The sequence below is a fragment of the Microcaecilia unicolor genome, chromosome 2 (assembly GCF_901765095.1).
Source record: "Microcaecilia unicolor chromosome 2, aMicUni1.1, whole genome shotgun sequence".
Lineage (NCBI taxonomy): Eukaryota > Metazoa > Chordata > Amphibia > Gymnophiona > Siphonopidae > Microcaecilia > Microcaecilia unicolor.
The window spans coordinates 285,457,312-285,479,313 of record NC_044032.1 but is presented as its reverse complement, the minus strand read 5'-3'; positions in this window follow the sequence as shown (position 1 = coordinate 285,479,313).

Below are 22,002 nucleotides of genomic sequence, written 5' to 3'. Positions count from 1 at the left end.
CACTTGGCCATGTGGGGGGGGGGGGGGGGGGGAACATTTACTGCCACCCATTGAGGTGGCGGTAATGGCTCCCATGGTAACCTGGCGGTAACCATGCAGCATGCAGCACTGTCCAATTACCACCAAGTTAGCACCACACTAGAAATTACAGAATTATTTTCTGTAGTACCGGAAATGGCGCACACTCAATGCAGAACTACCGCCAGCGGCCACATTTGGCCAGCGGTAATTCCAGGTTACCACGCGGCAACCCTTTAGTAAAAGGGCCCCTGAGTCCCCAAAGATATTCTAATCTACAGCCTATAGTTGGGGGAGGGGGGGGAGAAGGGCCATTTGGCCCAGCCTCATACAGAAAAACATCTTTGTTTAATATTTGTTTAACTGAACAAAAAATGTAAGTGATATTTTTTCATTAATTATAGGTATATTGATTTCAGAAGTAACTAGAAACAGAAGGGTTAATCAAGAAATGTAAGAAAAATAAGAGTTTTGCTCTTCTCAGCAAAAACAGTCAGTGGACCTTAGTCTAGGAAAAAGCATGTGTTCCATGGAATGATGTACGTGTGAAGAAGAATGTATTTTAGTTTCTGTCTCAGTTTGAAAGGAAAGAGATAAGGTAAAAATTCCTGCAATTAGCTGATGCTCATAGAAGCCTTTTTATCTAAAATACTATAAAAATGAATTCTGTTTCTTTGTCTAGATAGAGTAAATTGTAGTCACAGAAAATACTGTGTTCTATATTCTCTCTCACTTGCCTGCATTCTAATGAATGAAACTTTCACTGACAAAAGTTTTGTTATACATTTATTTTAGAATCACAATTTGGGGGCTTATGTCTGGGATCCCAAGGGCCACCCTCCTACTGGACAGGCAGTGAGGAGATTGGAGTGCCTTAAAAGGTGGAGGATAAAGGATTTTTAAAAATTGACACTTATATCACACATTATCTCAAGCAACCTCGGGTTCAATTTTATTTATTTATTTAAAACATTTATACCCCACATTTTCCCACTAGTCGCAGGCTCAATGTGGCTTACACAATACCGTAGGGCAGACCACAGTTCAGTAAAATACAATTAAACAATGTAAAGTAAGGTAGTGATCGTATAGGTATCGTATAAAACAACAAAGATAATAGATAATAAAAGATCAATAAGGTCCAAAATTTTGGTTTGACAAAAAAGGCAGTAACTTGAGTCTGGATGATAAGCCTTCTGGAATAAGGATGTCTTCAGTAATTTCCTGAAATTTAGATGGTTCTGAGTTGAAAAGAATTTGGGCAATGCATTCCATAGCTGTGTGCCAATGAAGGAGAAGCTGGATGCATAGGTAGATTTGTATGTTAGGCCATAGCAATCTGGGTAATGTAAGTTTAAATGTGGGCTTGCATTTGAAAATACAGTGAGTCAGAATAACAGAATTCAGTAACATGGGAACAAAACAATGGATATGTCTGAAACATTTAACAAAGATATTTCAGGCATATCCATCGATCTGGTTCCATGTTACTGAACAAACAAAGATGAGATTACCTTATATACCCAGCTGGGCATTTAAAAGTTTGTCCTTTAGGGAGCCTTTTACTAAGCTATGTAGGTGCATATGCACATCCTATGTGTGTCAGTTTGGAGTTACTGCCTAGCTACAGTGTGGCCTGGGTGGTAATTTCATTTTTTACACATGTCCACTATTCATGTTTGATCTATTCTTACTGTACACAGCCTTGAGTGAATTCCTTCAAAAAGGCAGTACATAAATCCTAATAAATATATATATGTGCCGGAAAATAATTTTTATTTTTCTTTGCGTGTTGGAAACCGGGCGGTAATCGTCATTCTATGCACATAGACGATTACTGCACAGTTACCGCATGAGACCTTACCACTAAGTCAGTGGGTGGCAGTAAGGTCTCAGACCCAAAATGGATGTGCACCAATGTTTATTTTGCCGCATGTCCATTTTCAGCAAAAAACTTTTAAAAGGCCTTTTTTTTACAGGTGCACTGAAAAATGGATCTGTGCATGCCTAAAGCACATGCCTACACTTGCGCAGCCCATTTTTCAGTGCACCTTAGTAAAAGGAGCCCTTAATGATGCATGTTCAGAAATCATAGCCATAAGTATAGACAGTTATTCAAACATTATCACATGCACACACCAAAATACACATCCATACACACATTGCAAAAGTAAACAACTTCTACAGCACAGTTTATTCCAAATTGTTTAACCACCCTTAGGTTTCATCTTTGGGTTTAACAAGCAATACCATGTGCATGTAAGGTGTGGATAAATTAATTAAAACAATCAAAGTTTAAAGCAAATGCCCATAATATGTAATACTTGGAAGCAATAATGAAACAGTGATGGAATATTCACATAGCAAGCAGCCAACAGATTTATTTTCCACTGAACATAATTAACTTTGTTTGAACTTGGCGGCTAATAGCATGCTGCTGGATACTGTATTTTGGTGGTATGTTTGCCATCATAATAAAAATCACACTCATCTATATAAAAACACACAGCTGGGAGATGAAGATTTTTTTTTAAATATTTTATTTATCGTTTTTATACATAGTAAACAAGTATAAACTTGTAAAGAAAAATCCACTATTACAATTAAATCTAAAGATGTTATTCATAACACAAATTAAATATTATAGCTTCATTTAAAGTCCACAACAGGAGTCCAAGATTCCTAAATAGGAGAAAACAGGTAATAAACTTAATAAATCAAATTTTGAGATACAGACTAGTTTCTATTCAACTTTACTTAACTAGGAGCTCTCTTAGATGTTAAAAAATATGACAATTGGTCAGGATCAAAATAAACATATTTCACGGCTTGATAGGAGATTAAACATTTGCAAGGATATTTAAGGTAAAAAGTTGCACCAAGTTGAAGTGTCTCCTGTCTCATCTGTAAAAACTTTTGTCGTCGCCTTTGCGTTTCCCTCGCTAGATCTGGAAAAACACGAGTTTGCAAACCACGAAAGGTTTTTTCTTTATTCTGAAAAAACTTCTTTAAAATCCAGATCTTGTCCGTAGGTAACGCTACTGTGGCCAACATAGTAGTTGGTGTTATCTGTTCTGAATCCGACATTTCAAGAAGGGCAGAAACATCCAATGGTTGCGCATTCTGAATATTATTCCTTTGTAAAGGATCCAAACCCTTCACAGGTATATAAAAAACCTGTGAAAAGGGTGGCATATGAAGATTTTTTTTTTTAAAAGAGCCTTTTACAACCACACAGACTTGAAGAAGAAATAAATATATACAACAGAAATTGGACAATGTTGGCACTTTTAGACTGACTCTGGACAGAAATTCTGCATGAAGGAAGCTCTTCCCTCATTATCTAATATCTGTCTTTGAAACAGTGCTAATAAAAAAAATTAAGTGCATTTTTTTAATATACCACTGCATTCCACAAAACAGAGCAAGTTCCCACATATCTTTTTCTTTTGATGTATGCACAGGAAAAAAAAGATGTCAAATGCTTCCAGGGCTCAACCTAATTAAGGTTTATAACAACCTTTGTACTTATAAATAGAAACTCTGAATGTTGAGCACCTGATTCTCATAACATGACATCTGTTTTGGTGGCCCTTAACTAGGTGAAAACATTTATGTATGAATACAGTGCCTGCTAGGGTGCTAGGGAGATCCTATAACCAGCCCTTACAAATGACACACTGATTATGACTTAGAACAAATTAGTACAGTAACTGATGAAACCGATACTTCCGCTGTGTACATCAGTATGCTGCACAAGCCGGCATGTTTGAAAATATAAGTGAGATCAAATAAAAATGCTACCAACAATAAAGAACAACAACATGAATGCAACAGCTGATAGGTTTGTTTGCTTTGTTATGGGTGTACAGGAATGACGGCTGCCTGGGGAGACGGGACTGAGCCAGCTTCAACTTTTTGATGTCATGCCATCTCCTGTTTCTCAATCTAACCTCCTTGGTTGGGAAAGTGCTGAAGGAAATGTTTTCTGGTTGTTGAATGACAGTAGGGGTGGAGTTTGAAGTTATTAAATATTGTTGTTGGGAAGAGCACATGGTCTTTGGTTGCATCTACCCCCATGAGGACCCATGCAGAGAGGGGGTATCCTGGATGGGATTAATAAACTAAGGCTGAACCAAGGGGAGGTTTCTGCCAGTCCAAGCTGTAACCGATAAGTGGATGAGTGCTCCAGTTGGGAAGCAGAGGACCCCAGCCTGGGAGCAGGAACAGGAAAGGAACCTGTTTGGAGCCAAATATAGTAGGCCTGAGAGGTACTCCTTTGGGAGAAGTGGATAGACAGGGAGGTCTGGTCCAGAAAGAAGATCGCTTGCTGCACCAGTGCTGCAGGCACAGCCTTAAATTGTTTTGCCCCGAAAAGATGGGTTATGGACAGGAGGAACTGTAAATATGTACATACTGTAAGATTTACAAAATTGATCTAGAGGATATAGAACCATATCCCTGAGTTTGGCTCTGACTTATTTGTACAAGATATTTCGTTCGATTAAATTGATTTGTTCTGCTTTGAAAGGATTGCTGCCTCCAGAATATTGGAGATCTAGATGAATTGCCTGTTGCAGAGTTTTCAGTAAAGTTCGAGTATGGATTACAAAAACCCTGGACTGAAGTTTCTTGGTTGCATAAGAGTGAAAGTTATTTTGTTCCTGGACTGATAGGAGAAAGAGAAATGTGTAAAAGAGCCTGGCTAACACCCTACGGCCTACCAGATTTTTACCTGGCCCTGGCCTGCGCCCAGCTCAGAGTGTTGAATAAAACTGTGTGTTTGTGGCTCGGGTCAAGGGTGCCTGACCTTGAGACCTAGTCGGTGCCCAAAGACAGGCATGAGAGTGAGACCCGGGTTACACAAAATGGCGCCGTAACGTGGGGCAATAGGGTTTAAGCCAGGAGAGACTAGTGAACCAGCTCTGCGACTTTGGACATTGTGTCAGTTACTGGAGAGAGCTTACTTAATTGAGAACTGTGATTTTCGAGTTTACCGCTACCAGAGAACTGTGGAACTGGCTACTACAGCTGCCAGGGCATTGCCACAGAGATTAACATCAGAACTGTGAGTACCTGAAGGTGGGAGGAAAAATTGGGGATCAGATATGGCTTCCATTCCCACGCATGGCAGGAAGAGGGGGGGGGGGGGGAAGACACGGCATGCACATGACCAGTGCCTTGAATACTGGGAGCGGCCTGTCCATGGTGGATTGCAGTGAGCAACGTTAGGCGTATCGCTGGAGGGTAGAGGTCAAGCACAAGGCCTTGGGGTGGAGCAACAGGCAGGGATAAAAAGGGTCATGGAGCACATGGCAAACAGAAAGAGAAAGGAGAAGGACCCTGTGGTCATGACCGTTGGATTTAGAGGATGGCTCACAAGGCAAAAGGTAATCAAGGAGTAACTTCAGGAACTTTGTGCACTCCGAGATATGAAACCCTGGTAATATGTAGGGAGACAGACAAGTAGGGAGGGTGGATTAGCTGTAGTACTGATATCTTTGATTTTTATTGTAGATGGGGTATTAAACAAATAAATAAAATGTTGGGTGTCCCCTGTAAAGGAGCCATCCTGGGTCTGCTAGGGCTGCCCCGGGGTCTACTGGAACTGTGGGGGGTTTTTACATGCAAATGATGTGACATGGTGCCTGTTTATGGTTTAAAAAAAATAAAACAAGGATTGGATTCAGGAAAATGTGACCTGGATGGTGGCACAATTTTTATTAAAGTGTAATGTAATTTACCTTGTATTTTGTATGGAAATCCATTTTCTCCATATACTTTAATGGGAAAATCTGATTTCAGAATGTAGTTTGTGAAAAGTTTACAAACTGTAATAGTTGGTTAACCTTCCACAAGCTAGTGTCTGATTGGTGCTGCTAGGTCAGATGGCCTAGCTGCTATCCTGTTGCTAGGGGGAGGCAGAGCTGGATACAAGGAGAGGAACTGAAGAAGCTGAAGGAGCCAGACCTGTGTGCAAAGTGCTGTGCCTGTGTGTGTGTGTAAGAGTTGATTTATACAGGAGAGAGAGCTTAAATAAAGAGTTGTCTGATACAGGGTGAGAGGAACTGAAGACACAGGAGAGGACAGACCTGGGTGGAGAGTGCTCTACCCATCTGTGTGTAACTAAGTGTGTTCAGAAGAGGCAGCCTGAATGAAACATAATTTGGTTGAATCAGAGTATCTGGTGATAGAGAGAGAGAGTAACCCAGTGGGGCAGAAGCATTCTGAGTGTGTGCACATGTGTTGACCTGTCAAGGAGTTATAAAAAAAAAGGGAAAAAAGCTTGCCTGATTTTAAAACCAGCTACAAACTGTTTGTTGGTGACTAGTGAATGTGACTGGTAACTGTGATTGTGTAAAAGCTGGAGTGCTTTATTGATTTGTCAAGGAGCAAAGCTGTAACCACGGTACACTGGTTAGCAGTGAGATGTGCTAACTTGAGTTTAGAGGGAATTGTTTTCCTTAACTGGGCCACTATTGATAAAGGCACTAGTGTGGGGAAATTGTGTAATGTGAGAGTGAGATTGAATTCCCTTTCTGTACTGTTTTGTGAAAGGTGTGACTGGTTATAAAGGGTGATCAATCCGTATAAACAGAAGAGTGTTCCTCATTAGGCAGGGAAAAGTAACAAGGCAGGTCCTGCAATAGGGATCATTAATTATCTGTTGATTTAATCTAGATAGGTTGACCACAGTTTTTGAAAATAACAAAAATCCTTACAAATTTTCCCCCAAAATAGGGAGATAGGGTTTCAAATTATTTCAGTTAACTAGAGTACAGGTACAGAGGCTGTTGGGCAACGCAGGAGGACCATCGCAGGAGCAACACGTGCACCAACTACCACAAACGACCAAAGTTACCATCATACAAGAAAAGTCTACAGAGCAGCTAAGTGTTCCAGCCACCATCTCGTTCAGTAATTTAAGGGACTATGTATAAATATGGATACTTAACTTACCAGATTGCTGACAATAGTCCATAAACCGTCTGAGTCACTTTAAGTAGAAATTTGGGTTCTGAAACAAAGAATTGAACACAAAGAATCAATTCCCTTGTTTAAGTGTATGAAAACTGGTGAAAGTTTGGGTAAAGAGAGGAAAAATTGATTAATGTACTTATCTGATGTGTTAAGGTGTGGTTTGAATAGAAATTGATCACTTCACAGCATATGTTTTCCTGAAATTATACAAGAGTTGGAAGTTATTGTGAGCTGAACTTATTTGTTATTATCAAACATTAATTGCACTTTGAAACCATCCTGTGCAATAAATTATTTAAATCCAACATTTAGTGTGCAAAATTGTCATCATTAAAATTTTGTAACATCTAGGGAAATTCGTTTAACATCTTGAATTGCACACTGTATAATATACAGAATTTCCCCATCTTTCTTTGTACCTTCCCTAAGTGGTGAGTGTTTACTGTGGGACCCTACACCGTGATTTTATTATTGTACCACCCTCTTTTATAAACCTCACCCATAGGGGATCTACATTATCACAACAGACATTTCTCAGTTGAATATTTGTTGATTGGTTCCTGATCCATCAAAGCCTAGCATTTTTGGTGGTTTATTTTAAGAGATTTTTAGAAGAGTTTTTTTTTGTTTTTTCTTTTTAGATTTTAACGTTTGTCTTCTTACACAGCCAGTGAGTGGTATAGCATATTTTTAAAAAATGTGATACACAAAGACTTTTGGCCACTACTGGTTTTTGAATTTACATGTAAATGCATTGATAATTGTAGTCCCAGCTTTTTTTTTATTACCAGCACTAAAGGCACCATAATGCATTAGGATGAGAGCTGACAAAAAATGCAGGAGTAACCCAAAATTTCCCTCCTTGGTTGGGGTCATTTGCAATGCTGGTATAGTGTAGGTGGAATATTTTGGGTTTTTAAAAAACATTTCCATTTGATCGCATGATTGCCTAGATTATTGCAATGCCATCTATGCCGGATGCAAAGAATAAGTCATTAAGAAGCTTCAGACAGCTCAAAACACAGCAGCCAGACTCATATTTGGGAAAGCGAAATACGAAAGCGCCAAACCCCTAAGAGAAAAGCTACACTGGCTCCCTTTAAAAGAACAAATTGTGTTCAAAGTTTTCACCCTGGTCCACAAAATCGTTCACAAGGAAGCTCTGACCTATATGTCAGACCTCGTAGACTTGACTACTAGGAACGCAAAAAGATCATCTCGAACATTCCTCAATCTCCACTACCCCAGTTGCAAAGGACTGAAATATAAATCCACATACGCATCCAGCTTCTCCTATGTATGCACGCAACTAAGGAACGCATTACTGAAGGCCATAAAATCAATACATGACCTAACAATCTTCCGTAGACTACTGAAAACAAACCTGTTCAAGAAGGCTTACCATAACGTTCCATCTTATATAAAAAAAAAAATAGACTTTACACAAACTAGACAAAACCAAACTCTTGTCACTTGACTATTTAACCTCACTGCTATTAAAGAAAGCTACACAATAAGCACTACCAATCTATTTCCTAAATTGAAGATGACATCTCTATAGCCAACGACCTAATTTATGCTACAACTCATTTTATCACTTAGAAACCTCTATGCAATGCCATAATGCATTCCTCTGTACCATGTACGTATGCACCTTGATGCAAAATCATTTGTATGCAATACCACAATGTATTCCTCTTTACCATGTATGTATACAACTAAATGTATTAGCATTTGAAATTTTGTACCCTGAAATGGCGATCGCCATCACGGCATAATGTAAGCCACATTGAGCCTGCAAATACGTGGGAAAATGTGGGATACAAATGCTACAAATAAATAAATGCAGATTGTCATGCACTGCAGCCCGACGGTAACCGGCACTTTATTCAGTGTGTGGGAATGCTGTGATTTTCCTCACTGATTCCTATAGGAACAGGGCAACAATGTGATCAGAAAGTAGTAAAATAACGATATAAGGAGAAACAGCAGCACATCAGGATTTGAATACTATTTTAGGTAATTAACCAGCTTATAATCGAAAGTGATCGCCGGCCATCTTCCGACATAAATCAGGAGATGGCCAGCGATTTCTTAAAAGCGGCGAAATCGGTATAATCGAAAGCGGCATTTTTGACAGCATTGCCGCTTTCCTGTCGCTTCGCCGGCGAAAGTTCAAGGGGGCGTGTCAGTAGATTAGCGAAGGCGGGACATGGGCGGGCATCGGCGTGGCTACCAGATGGCTGGCTTTCGCCGATAATGGAAAAAAAAGCGGCGTTAAGCAGTATTTCGCCGGCTTTACTTGGTCCTTTTATTTTCACGACCAAGCCTCAAAAAGGTGCCCCAACTGACCAGATGACCACTGGAGGGAATGGGGGATGACCTCCCCATACTCCCCCAGTGGTCACCAATCCCCTTCCAAACTAAAAAAATAAAACTGAAAACCTTTTTTCCAGCCTGTATGCCAGCCTCAAATGCCGTACCCACCTCCATGACAGCAGAATGTGTTGTATCCTCCGACAGCCTTTCCCTGGTTGCGATGTGGCTCTGTGGTGAGTGTGACACCTTTTCTGTTAGGTGCCCTGCAGAGAGTCACATTAGCAATGCATTCTGGTGGGTGTAGGGTACTGGGCTCTACTCCCATGGTGTTTTTCCCCCCTGCTAACTGGGTCAGAGTGTGCCCTGTTTTGTTTCCTGTTGTAGTCCATGCGGTAGTGGCCATTTTTGTAAGCCAGTTTTAGTTCCCTTTCCTGTGTTGCCCATGTCAGAGAACGTAGTTCTTACCTTGAATGGTGCTGAAAGAGGGCATTGTACACCATTGTGCCAGCTCTGACCTACTGCTAATCTTAGTACCAGGGGACTCTTTGCCAGTGGGGCACAACCTCTGATCTGCAGTTAACTGTGAGTAAACGTGGTTATTTCAAGAAAGGACTTTTTCAGAGAGATTAGTCTTCAGGTGTGAACTGGTGTGCCAAAGTTATACAGCAGCAATAAGTCCTAGAGGCTGTATGCAGGTCCCTGGAGCAATTTGAGTGGGTGCAGTACATTTGTGGGTAGTGGGTTTGGGGGGCTCAGCTCCCAAAGTAAGGGAGCTATGCACGTGGTGGGAGCTTTTCTGAAGTCCACCGCAGTGACCCCTAGGGTGGCTGGTTGGTGTCCTGGTATGTCAGGGGTGGCCAGTACACTAAAAATGCTGGCTTCTCCCACAGCCAAATGCTTTGAATTTGGCCGGGGTTTGAGATGGCCGACATAACTTTCCATTATCGCTGAAAAACAAACCCGGCCATCTCAAACCCGGCGAACTCCACGGCATTTGGCCGGGCTAAACCGTATTATCGAAAAAAAAAGATGGCGGCCATCTTTTTCGATAATACGGTTCCGTCCAGCTGTAGCGCTGCCGCCAACATAGATCGCTGGCGATATATTTGGCCGGCGACGTTCGATTATGCCCCTCTAAGGCACTGTGGACTGGCTTTTGCATCCTGGACTGCATATAAAGGTTCAGGGCAGCAATTTCCAAACCTGTCCTATTGACCCCCACAGCCAGTTAGGTTTCTAGAGTATCTACAATGAATATATATGAGACTTATTTGCATACACTGAAGAAGCCAGTATATGCAAATTTGTGTCATACATTTAAATTGTAAAAACCACACAGACTGTGGAGTTCCCAGGACAAGTTTGAGAATCACCAGCACATAGTAACACATTTTCCTACTATGAATATTTAACGGACCAGAGAAAACAGTAGATCTCTAGGACATCGCTATTGTGATACTACTGAAAGTATATTCTACTAGATAGACCTATGAACTGCTAGACTAATTTACTAATCCATTCTACATTTGGTCCTGAATTAAAACATCTGCAGAACATGACCTTGGATTTCTCAACTCATTTTGAGTCCATTAAAAGTGGGCACCAGTGACCCCTAGTGGACCAATGTAAAATTATGATTCACGAAAGAAATGTATTTCCTTATTTGAAACACCTGAAGTGCACTGTGGTTTCTCTTTACTAATTTGTCCATACTTTGATAAACATTGCAGTACTTTCTTAAGTTCAGTCACAGTTTGAGTGATTTTGGGAATACTCAGTGTAGGAAAGCATCTTTCACTGTATGATTGTCAGTGTGTTTTGGGTGCTTTGATATTTCTTTCTGAGCAACACGCTAGAATTTCTAGAAGTAAGGGAGCCACTGGTACCTTACTGATAGGAAGGGACACACATCTTAAGAGAAACAAAGCTCAGAAGGACTCTAGTAGGGGACAAAGGACTATAGGCAAAGATAACATTTTTGGTGTCCTCTTCAGAAATTGACCAACGAACTGAGAACACGTATTATTTCATGATACACTAAGTTCTCAGGAAGAGTTGAAGTTATTCTCCAAGCCTGGAATTCCTTTTATCTAAAGGCTGGATAGACATCAGCTTAGCACTGCTTCTCTGCCAAACAAAAATCCCTTCTCTTTGCACAATGTTGGCAGAAGTTGGCAGTGCAGTAGGTTGGCAGATGCTGGGTGCATTGTGCTAGTGATTTACTCAGCCATATGATGGAGAGAGGAGGGAGAACGATGATCCCCAGTTACAGCACAGGGAAGGCACAGCTGTTAGCATTTTAAAAAGAGACGAGAGATCTTACCTTCAGGGCTATGAGACAATACGAAGCAGCAGAAGGAAGACGGGCTGAAATTAACAAAACATTTTGCACTACAAAGTATTAAAATATTATACAATTCAGGTCAGTAGACCACATCACTCAGTATCACCAGTTCCACCTTAATGATCAAAACAAAGGTGTTCTTTTTGAGGAGGAGATGCAGATGGCATAGGTACAATAACTACAATAGCGGGCTATAAGTGACCTAACTGTAACTGTACCCATTATACAGTTACAGTTAGGTCACTTATAGCCCACTAATACTATATTAAATAGTTTACAGTGGGTTACAGTAAGACACCAGGGTGCACCAAAAAGTGGCATGCAGTAATGTGGGCGCGTGTATTGGACGTGCGCTGAATCATTTCTCCAGCGTGTCTGGGGAAAAATAGGGTTTTTTTTGGAGGGCCTGGAAATGGACATGCGGCAAAATGAAAACCAGCACACGTCTATTTACAGCCTCAGCCCTTAACACCACCCAATGACTTAGCGGTAACGGCTCACGTGCTACCTGTGCGGTAACCATACAGCGCACGCCAACTGCCGATTACTGCCGGGAACGCCCCTGCAGTAGAAAATAGAAAATTTTCTACCACGGGTTTTCGGCATGCACCAAACTGGGACTTACCGCCATGCGCACATGCTAGCTGGGCAATAATGCCAATTTGACACACACTGCAAATGCGTAGGCCCTCGGACACAATTCACAATACAGAAACAGTTATAAATTAACTCATTTTAAAGGAAAAAAAATAACGATGTAACTTCAATGGCTTTATTGAGATTTTTTTTTACTGCTGTATTACTCATTCGCGCATTTTTCGGTTAGAAGCTCAGAGTAGGTTTCAGACACGTTTGTTGTGCTAAGAGATGAGAGCAGATTTAAGATAAGTATTTTATCTATGTTTGCTATATACCTGTTAGGCTGGTATACATTATATCAGATTCCCATTGTAATCAGATTTTTATGCTTTTTAGACAGCGTATCATTGGAAGTATTCTAAGAGCAATTAGTTCTGTTCAGGTCCTCTATTTGATAAAAGATATTTGGGAAATGATTTTTTAGTCTATATATTTACAGTATATTAATTTTTTAGGCTCTATATCAGAAAGTTTTTAAATTTCATACTTGTAAAAATTCTTAGTGCCTTTTTTTGGCGCGTTCCCACCAATGGCATAAGGTTTTATATTAGCAAGTTCGTTTAGGCTTTATACTTGTGTATTGCAGCGCCACTATCGGGTGCTTTATGACCATCTGCAATAATTTATTCTTAATGGTCCAGGTTCGATGTGCAGCCCGTACGTTTATTTACTACATTTTGGAGGAGATTTTATATATGGTGCCTAAAAAATTGGCGCTGATATCAGTTCTGACTAAGCGTATTCTATAATCAGTGACTAGATTTAGGTGCCAATTATAAAATATGCTTAGTTCATTTTTCAGCGTCTAAATCTATGCACATCCATTTACACCAATGAAAATGGTGTAAATTTATGCACCTAGATTGAGGCACTAGGCCATATTCTATAATTAGGCGCATAAATTTCAGAACGTTCACAAAATTCCCATTTCCCTGCCTATAACCACGCCCCTTTTTGCCTGTGCATGTTAGAAGTTAGGCACATTGCATTACAGAATGCGCTTAGCAAGTTGTGTGCCTAATTTCTAATTGGTGCCAATTAATGCTCATTAAGTGCTGTTATCAGCGCTCATTAGCTTGTTATGCTTATTAAATTACGTGCATTGTTATAGAATCCGCGCTGATTTCAGCCTGCATCGGGCTTTTCCTCTGAGCTGTCCCACCCCTTTCAGTACAGTTGCCACTGACGCTGCATGGCCAAAGACTTGCCAACAAGGTAAACTGGGTTGGAAGAAAAGGGAACCTGAGAGAGAGCCGAGAGGAGGGAGAGATGCCGCACCATGTGGGTGGGCAGGGGAGGGAGGGAATTGAGAGAGAACCTCAGGGGGGTGGTGAGAAGGAACTGAGACAAAACTGCGCATGGGGGGGGGGGGGGGTAGGGGAGGGAGAGAGAACCATGGGCAGGACCAAAAGGGGGGAGAGGGATGCTGGACTATGCATGGGGGGAGAAAGAAAATGGAGAGATGTTGAATTGAGGGAGAGAAGGATGGAGGGAGGGAATAAAGGAAGAAGATAGAGGGAGAGAAGCTGGGCTAGGAGAGAGAGGGAGATAATGGACCCTGGGGCAGAGAGGGAAGGAAGAAAAAGAGTTGGACTGGGGGAGGGGGTTGGGAGAAAGAGCGAGAGAGATAATGGACCTGGGAATAGAAGGGAGAGAGATGGTCCTGTGGGTGAGAGAAAGGAAGAGGGTCTTTAATCGGTGGTATAGCCACTGGAGAGGTGAGGAGAGTGGCCTTGGAGACATGCCTCCTCCTTTGGGCTCAGGCCCCCTCCAAAGCTGCAGTACCTGTTCAACAGCTGGTGGAGTAACTGAAGCCCTGCCAGCCAAAGAAATCCACTGCCCGAGTCACACCTATCTCCCTCGTACTGCCTCAAGAGCAAGAAAGTCAGCGGAATGCCTCCAGCCGCCAAAGCTTGCACTCTGCAAGCATGCTCAGTTCGAGCATAAACTGATCGTGCTCAGGGGGTGCCAGCACTGGCAGCTGGAGGCACCCCACTTACTTCCTCACTCCTGAGGCAGTATAAGGAGGAAGGGGGCAGCTTTGGCAGTAGATTTCTTTGATTGATGAGGCTTTGGTATCACCACTAGCAAAGGTATGATATCTAATGTGTGTGAGAAGGGAGAGGAAATGTGTGCCCCCTTCCCCTCCTATGCTCCCCCAATGGAATGCTGGTTATGCCCCACCATTAATCACACGATTAATCACAATTAAATTTTTAAGCGAAATGCAGCCCTAATATTTACCCCTCAAGTCCTCAAATTCCAGTACCAGACCCTTCTCAAAAAACTAGCCAATACTCACCAAACTTGCTTTCTCTTTCTGCGCAAGTCCCACCTGTGCTGTCTGACCAACACTTAAGTCAGCAAGCACGATTCAGCTGCTGATGCTGGCTCTCTTACGTATGCTCAGCACAGTGACTAAACTGAGCATGCATGGGAGAGTCAATGTTGGCAGCTGAAGTGCACTGCCAACTTGAGCACTGTTCTGGCAGCACAGGCAGGACTTGTGCAGGAGACCTCTTCAGCTGGCAAGGCTTGGCATCCTCATCAGCAAAGGTATATTTTAATGTGATTTGGGGGGGGGGGGGGGGGGGAGGTGAAGAGAATGCCTGGCCCTTTCAGTCCACCTTTAGGCTCCCCCTCAAAATGGAACTCTGGCTACACCCCTGAATAGCCAAAATATCCCCAATCTCATTGCCTAAAAACTTTTAAGGAAGGTTGCCAGAGATTATCAAATTTGGCTCTTTGTTGTAACTGAATAGCTCTGAACTTTTCCATGTTATATCCCACATTCGAATTAATCAGTTGTTCACAGGTGACGGATTAGCTGTTTTCCAACTAGAGGCTAAAGTGAGTTTTGGCTGCATTTAAATAGTGGGTTATCAGCAAATACTGCAGTACTTTAAAACCAGGCACTTGCTCATGTAGTAGATAAACCCCCGGTCTCCATAGCAGGGGTACCTCCAGAAGATAGGTAATTGTAAATTGAATAGCTTTCCAATAAGCGTGTACTTTCAGGCAGTCCCACCAAGTATGAATCAAAGTACCCCCTTTGGGACAATTCTTGTTATTGGCCTTTACTCCTGGGCTCAGACATTCGTGTAGATCTACCACTAGCAGGTTCCTTGGTGCTGTTGACCTGTAGTTCTCCCTTTTTTAAGGGTAAAACACCTTTTTATAATTTTGTTTGTCCCCAAACTAAGAACTCTAACAGCTACACCCCAATGACAGGGCATGACCAAGACCTGTCACAGTATATACTAATGAAGTGAATGCTTGCTAATGAGTGTACACTACTAATACAGCACTGATCCTTCCACAGCTTTGGACATACTGAAGCTGTCAAACCACGCAAAGGTGAATTCCACCACCCCCACCCCACCCCCATTTTTATGAGAGCCTTCACATGTACCCTATTCACTTTTGCAGGAACCATAAACCCAGAATATCTGCAGTTTCTCTTAGGGTTTATTTGAAATACAAATTTGAACCAATTTATAGACTTGGTAGTGGCAGTGTCCAACATTCCCACAAGATGTGGCAGCGTCCCACATTCCCACAAGAGTAACAGTACTCTTTATGGCTTGAAAAGGCATAATAAATGGTAAAATCAAGTACCACTCTACTCTGAGGTTAAAATTTTATCCTGTAACTTATTATTAATATTATCGAGACAAACTGATTCTACCTTTGGAACCCAAGGTCTCTTCACAGTGTCTACAGAGTGGATTTCAGACTGACCATCAGCTCTTGGATAGAGTGGTATGATAGCTCTACTTCCATGTAGTATGTCACATTCTACTACTACTACTACTACTACTATTTAGCATTTCTATAGCACTACAAGGCATACGCAGCGCTGCACAAACATAGAAGAAAGACAGTCCCTGCTCAAAGAGCTTACAATCTAATAGACAAAAAAATTATTGTCTGATGATTTATATATAATACACAGATCTCAGTAGAAGCCCAGAAACAATGTCAATCATTGGAGTACAGGGCTTATGCGCATGGTCCTCTGCCACCTGGGCTAAAGAAGCAGAATTTAAAATTGACTTGAAGCACTTGGGTGGGCACTGCCGCTCCTTGATCCTCCAAACTATGCCCATGTTTGCCTGGCACAGTAACTTCCCTGACTCGCGTCCTTACTCAAAGATGGGTGGCCCATCCCAAAGCTGGAGATTTATCACCACAATGCTGGAGATTGAAGACCATAAGAACATAAGAATAGTCATACTCAAGTCAGACCTATGGGGCTACCAACCATGTCCATAGCAGACTATGGACTTTTCCTCTTGGGACTTATCCAAACCTTGTTTAAACCCAGGTGCGCTAACCACTGTTACCACATCCTCTGGCAATGAGTTCCAGAGTTTAGCTATTCATTTTCCTAAACTTGCTGGTTCCAGTCACTGGTTTCTGCTTTCCTCTGTCTTCCTTCTTTCTTTCTTTCTTTCTCTCTCTCTCTCTCTCTCTTTTTAATGCAATTTTTAACATGCATATCACATGTATCTACTTTTTTTAAGAAATAAGAGAGAAAATATTTTCAAGGAAAAACAAATCTTAATTAAGACAACAATCTTCCTTAGACCACAATAAGTGGCAGAATGGCAACTAAAGAGATAAGGAAATCAAAATTAGGCAAAAAAGGGAAAAAGGAAAGAATTTAACATGAAAATATCCACAATCCAATAATCCAACATTCAGCCCAATTATAATATCTTTTTCATTTCAATGAAAGCCTTGAACTGCTTAGGAACAAAGAATACATATTTAGTCCCACCAAGTCTGACCAAACATTTGCAAAGGTAGGCCAACATACAAGTTAGCTCAAGATTTTTAGTCTCTTGTCACAATGCTAGAAAGGCCTTCTTTCTCTCCTGTGTAGTTTTTACAATATCAGGATAAATCCACACCTAACCATGAAACATAGCCTGGGCATTATATGGAAATAAAGTTTCATGACTGCATTCAAATTTTGTCTTCTCAACTCTCTTGCCAGGGTCCCTTTTTCCATTTGACATTTCTTCTCTCTCCATGTTTACCATCCACCTTCCCTCTATGTCACTATCACCATGTCCAGTATTTCTCCTGTATCACTGCTCCTATCATACTACCAAGTATCCTTCTTCTCTGTGTCTATATTCTTGCCCTATCCAGTATCACCCTCATGTGTCTATCATCAACCCTCTGTGTCCCTATCACCCCCCCCCCCCCCCACAACAACCTGGCCAGCATCCCCCTGACTTTGTCCTTCTCTCCCCACTTCCTCCCCAGGAATTCATCAAAGGTTTCTCTCTCTCTCCTGTCCCCCACCACCTGTGGGTCTAGTATCTCTCCCTCTTCCTCCTTCCCCTGCAGGTCCCGACATTGTTTCATTTTCCTTCCCTTCCCTCACAGTATGGCATTCCTCACGCTCACTCTTCCCTCATCCAGGCGACCCTCAGGGGGAGGAATGCTGGCTTCGGCCTAACCCCTGGTAAGCCTTTCCTCAGCTGAGAGGTGCCCAGCTCTACCACGGCTGCCTTTCAGGTGCTGTGGAGGACTTGCAGCTCATCTGCATATCCTTACAGCCTTCTCCGGGGTGACACCCAGGTCCACTCCGATCCACTCAGGGCCTCCGCTCTAGGTGCCCAGCGCTCCCACCAGGTGCTGTGGAGGACTTGCAGCCCTTCTGCATTTCCTCACAGCTGTATCCGGGGTGACTCCAGGTCCACCCCGATCTTCCCAGGGCCTTCGCTCCAAGTGCACAGAGTTTCCAGGTGCTTTTTGGCTAGGATCAGGCGACCCTCAGGGGGAGGAATACTGGCTTCGGCCTAACCCCTGGTAAGCCTTTCCTCAGCTGAGAGGTGCCCAGCTCTACCACGGCTGCCTTTCAGGTGCTGTGGAGGACTTGCAGCTCATCTGCATATCCTTACAGCCTTCTCCGGGGTGACACCCAGGTCCACTCCGATCCACTCAGGGCCTCCGCTCTAGGTGCCGCGCGCATTTTTCGCTTTGTATCTAATCTTTTTCCAGTTGCTAAAGTACCTCAATCGTTAATGGCCCCTATTCACATTCTCTTCCTAGCTCTGTCCCTTCCTAATCTTTTCCCTCACCCCCTACCTCTCTCCGCTACAGGAACTCACTGCCCATCCATTGACTTCATCACCTCACCTTCTCTCCTACCCTCTTCCTCCCTCTTGGCTTTTAATCTCCGTCTCTTTCTTCCCTCCATTTTGCCTTCCCCATTCCACCTAAATACCTCTCACCTTCGATGCCTTCGTGGCCACACCTCTCCTACTCCTCCTCCGCTCTCTTTTACTCCTTCTCTTACTCTCAGCTGGTGACATCAATCCCAATCCTGGCCCTCCTCACCAACTATTATCCAAACTCTACAGATCTCACCGTGACCTCTCTAACCTCATCTCTATTGCTCTACTCCCCTCCTCTTCTCTGCCCTTCTCTTGCGCCCTATGGCATGCCCGCTCTATCTGTAACAAACTCCCCTATATCCATGACCTCTTTATCTCGCGTCACCTCCATCTGCTCGTCATAACAGAAACCTGGCTCTGCCCTGATGACTCTGCTTCAGTCGCAGCCCTCTGCCATGGCGGTTATCTTTTTTCACATACTCCTCGCCCTACTGGTCACGGGGGCGGTGTTGGACTACTTCTCTCTCCCTCCTCCAGATTTCAACCCCTTCTTCCACCTCAATCTCACTGTTTTTCCTCCTTTGAAGTCCACTCTATCCGCCTTTTCTCTCCTCTGCCTCTTCGAATAGCGGTCATTTATCGTCCCCCTGATAAGTCCCTTTCATCCTTTCTCAGTGACTTTGATGCCTGGCTTACCTTCTTCCATGATCCTTCCTCCCCCTCTCTCATCCTTGGTGACTTTAATATTCCTGCTAATGATCCTTCCAACTCTTATATTTCCAAGTTACTCACTTTAACATCCTCCTTTAATCTCCAACTATGCTCCATCTCCCCCACTCATCAAAATGGTCACTGTCTTGATCTCATCTTCTCCTCCAACTGTTTACCCTCTAGTTTCCTTGCCTCCGATCTTCCCCTCTCTGATCACCATCTTATAACTTTCACACTTAAATCTCCTCCCTCCCAGTCCCGTCCTATCTTATCTAATTTATCTAGGAATCTTCACGATATTGACCCTTCATCTCTATCCTCCCATGTTTCAAACCTCCTCTCTACTGTGGCACCATCCACGTCTGTCAATGAGGCTGTTTCTTCTTACAACAATACTCTATCCTCTGCCTTAGACACTCTTGCACCTTTGATGACCCGCCCTGTAAGGCGTACAAAACCCCAGCCTTGGCTGACTTCTAATATCCGCTACCTACGTTCCTGTACCCGCTCCACCGAACACCTCTGGCGGAAATCTCGGGCCCTTGCTGATTTCTTACACTTTAAGTTCATGCTGACCTCCTTCCAATCTGCTCTTTTACGCGCCAAACAGGATTATTATATCCAACTGACCAACTCTCTTGGCTCTAACCCTTGACTTCTTTTCACCACATTGAACTCTCTCCTCAAGGTGCCCCCTCCCCCAACTCCCCCTTCATTATCTCCTCAGACCCTTGCTGAATTCTTTCACGACAAGGTTCAAAAGATAAACCTTGCATTCTCTACCTCACCACCTCCCCCTCCACTGGTCCGTTCCCCTCTCTCTCCTCCCCCTCATTCCCTTTCCTCCTTTCCTGAAGTTACTATTGAGGAAACTACACTTCTCCTTTCTTCCTCAAAATGTACCATCTGTTCCTCTGATCCCATTCCCACCCACCTTCTTAATGCCATCTCTCCTGCTCTTATTCCTTTTATCTGTCACATTCTCAACCTCTCACTTTCCACTGCAACTGTCCCTGCTGCCTTTAAACATGCTGTGGTCACACCTCTCCTTAAGAAGCCTTCACTCGACCCTACTTGTCCCTCTAATTACCGACCCATCTCCCTCCTTCCTTTTCTCTCCAAATTACTTGAGCGTGCTGTTCACCGCCGCTGCCTTGATTTTCTGTCCTCACATGCTATTCTTGACCCACTACAATCTGGTTTTCACCCTCTCCACTCAACCGAAACTGCGCTTACTAAAGTCTCCAATGACCTATTACTGGCTAAATCCAGAGGTCTCTATTCCATCCTCATTCTTCTTGATCTTTCCGCTGCTTTTGACACTGTCGATCACAGCATACTCCTTGATACCCTGTCCTCACTTGGATTCCAGGGCTCTGTCCTTTCCTGGTTCTCTTCCTACCTCTTCCTCCGCACCTTCAGTGTTCACTCTGGTGGATCCTCTTCTACTTCTATCCCTCTGCCTGTCGGTGTACCTCAGGGTTCTGTTCTTGGTCCCCTCCTCTTTTCTATCTACACTTCTTCCCTTGGTTCATTAATCTCATCCCATGGCTTTTCCTACCATCTCTATGCTGATGACTCCCAAATCTACCTTTCTACCCCTGATATCTCACCTTGCATCCAAACCAAAGTTTCAGCGTGCTTGTCTGACATTGCTGTCTGGATGTCTCAACGCAATCTGAAATTAAACAAGACCAAAACCGAGCTTCTCATTTTCCCCCCCAAACCCACCTCCCCACTCCCCCCGTTTTCTGTTTCTGTTGATGGCTCTCTCATTCTCCCTGTCTCCTCAGCTCGAAACCTTGGGGTCATCTTTGACTCTTCTCTCTCCTTCTCTGATCATATCCAGCAGATCGCCAAGACCTGTCGTTTCTTTCTTTACAACATCCGTAAAATCCGCCCCTTTCTTTCTAAGCACTCTACCAAAACCCTCATAAATCACCGGGACCTGATGGTATTCATCCCAGAGTATTAATAGAACTAAAAAATGAACTTGCGGAGCTACTGTTAGAAATATGCAATCTGTCCCTAAAATCGAGTGTAGTACCGGAAGACTGGAGGGTAGCCAATGTTACTCCGATTTTTAAGAAGGGTTCCAGAGGAGATCCGGGAAATTATAAACCGGTGAGTCTGACGTCGGTGCCGGGCAAGATGGTGGAGGCTATTATTAAGAATAAAATTGCAGAGCATATACAAAAACATGGACTGATGAGACAAAGTCAGCACGGATTTAGTGAAGGGAAGTCTTGCCTCACCAATCTAATGCATTTTTTTGAGGGGGTAAGCAAACATGTGGACAATGGGGAGCCGGTTGATATTGTATATCTGGATTTTCAGAAGGCGTTTGACAAAGTGCCGCACGAAAGACTCCTGAAGAAATTGCAGAGTCATGGAATCGGAGGTAGGGTATTATTATGGATTAAGAACTGGTTGAAAGATAGGAAGCAGAGAGTAGGATTGCGTGGCCAGTATTCTCAGTGGAGGAGGGTAGTTAGTGGGGTCCCGCAGGGGTCTGTGCTGGGTCCGTTGCTTTTTAATGTATTTATAAATGACCTAGAGATGGGAATAACTAGTGAGGTAATTAAATTCGCCGATGACACAAAATTATTCAGGGTCGTCAAGTCGCAGGAGGAATGTGAACGATTACAGGAGGACCTTGCGAGACTGGGAGAATGGGCGTGCAAGTGGCAGATGAAGTTCAATGTTGACAAGTGCAAAGTGATGCATGTGGGTAAGAGGAACCCGAATTATAGCTACGTCTTGCAAGGTTCCGCGTTAGGAGTTACGGATCAAGAAAGGGATCTGGGTGTCGTCGTCGATGATACGCTGAAACCTTCTGCTCAGTGTGCTGCTGCG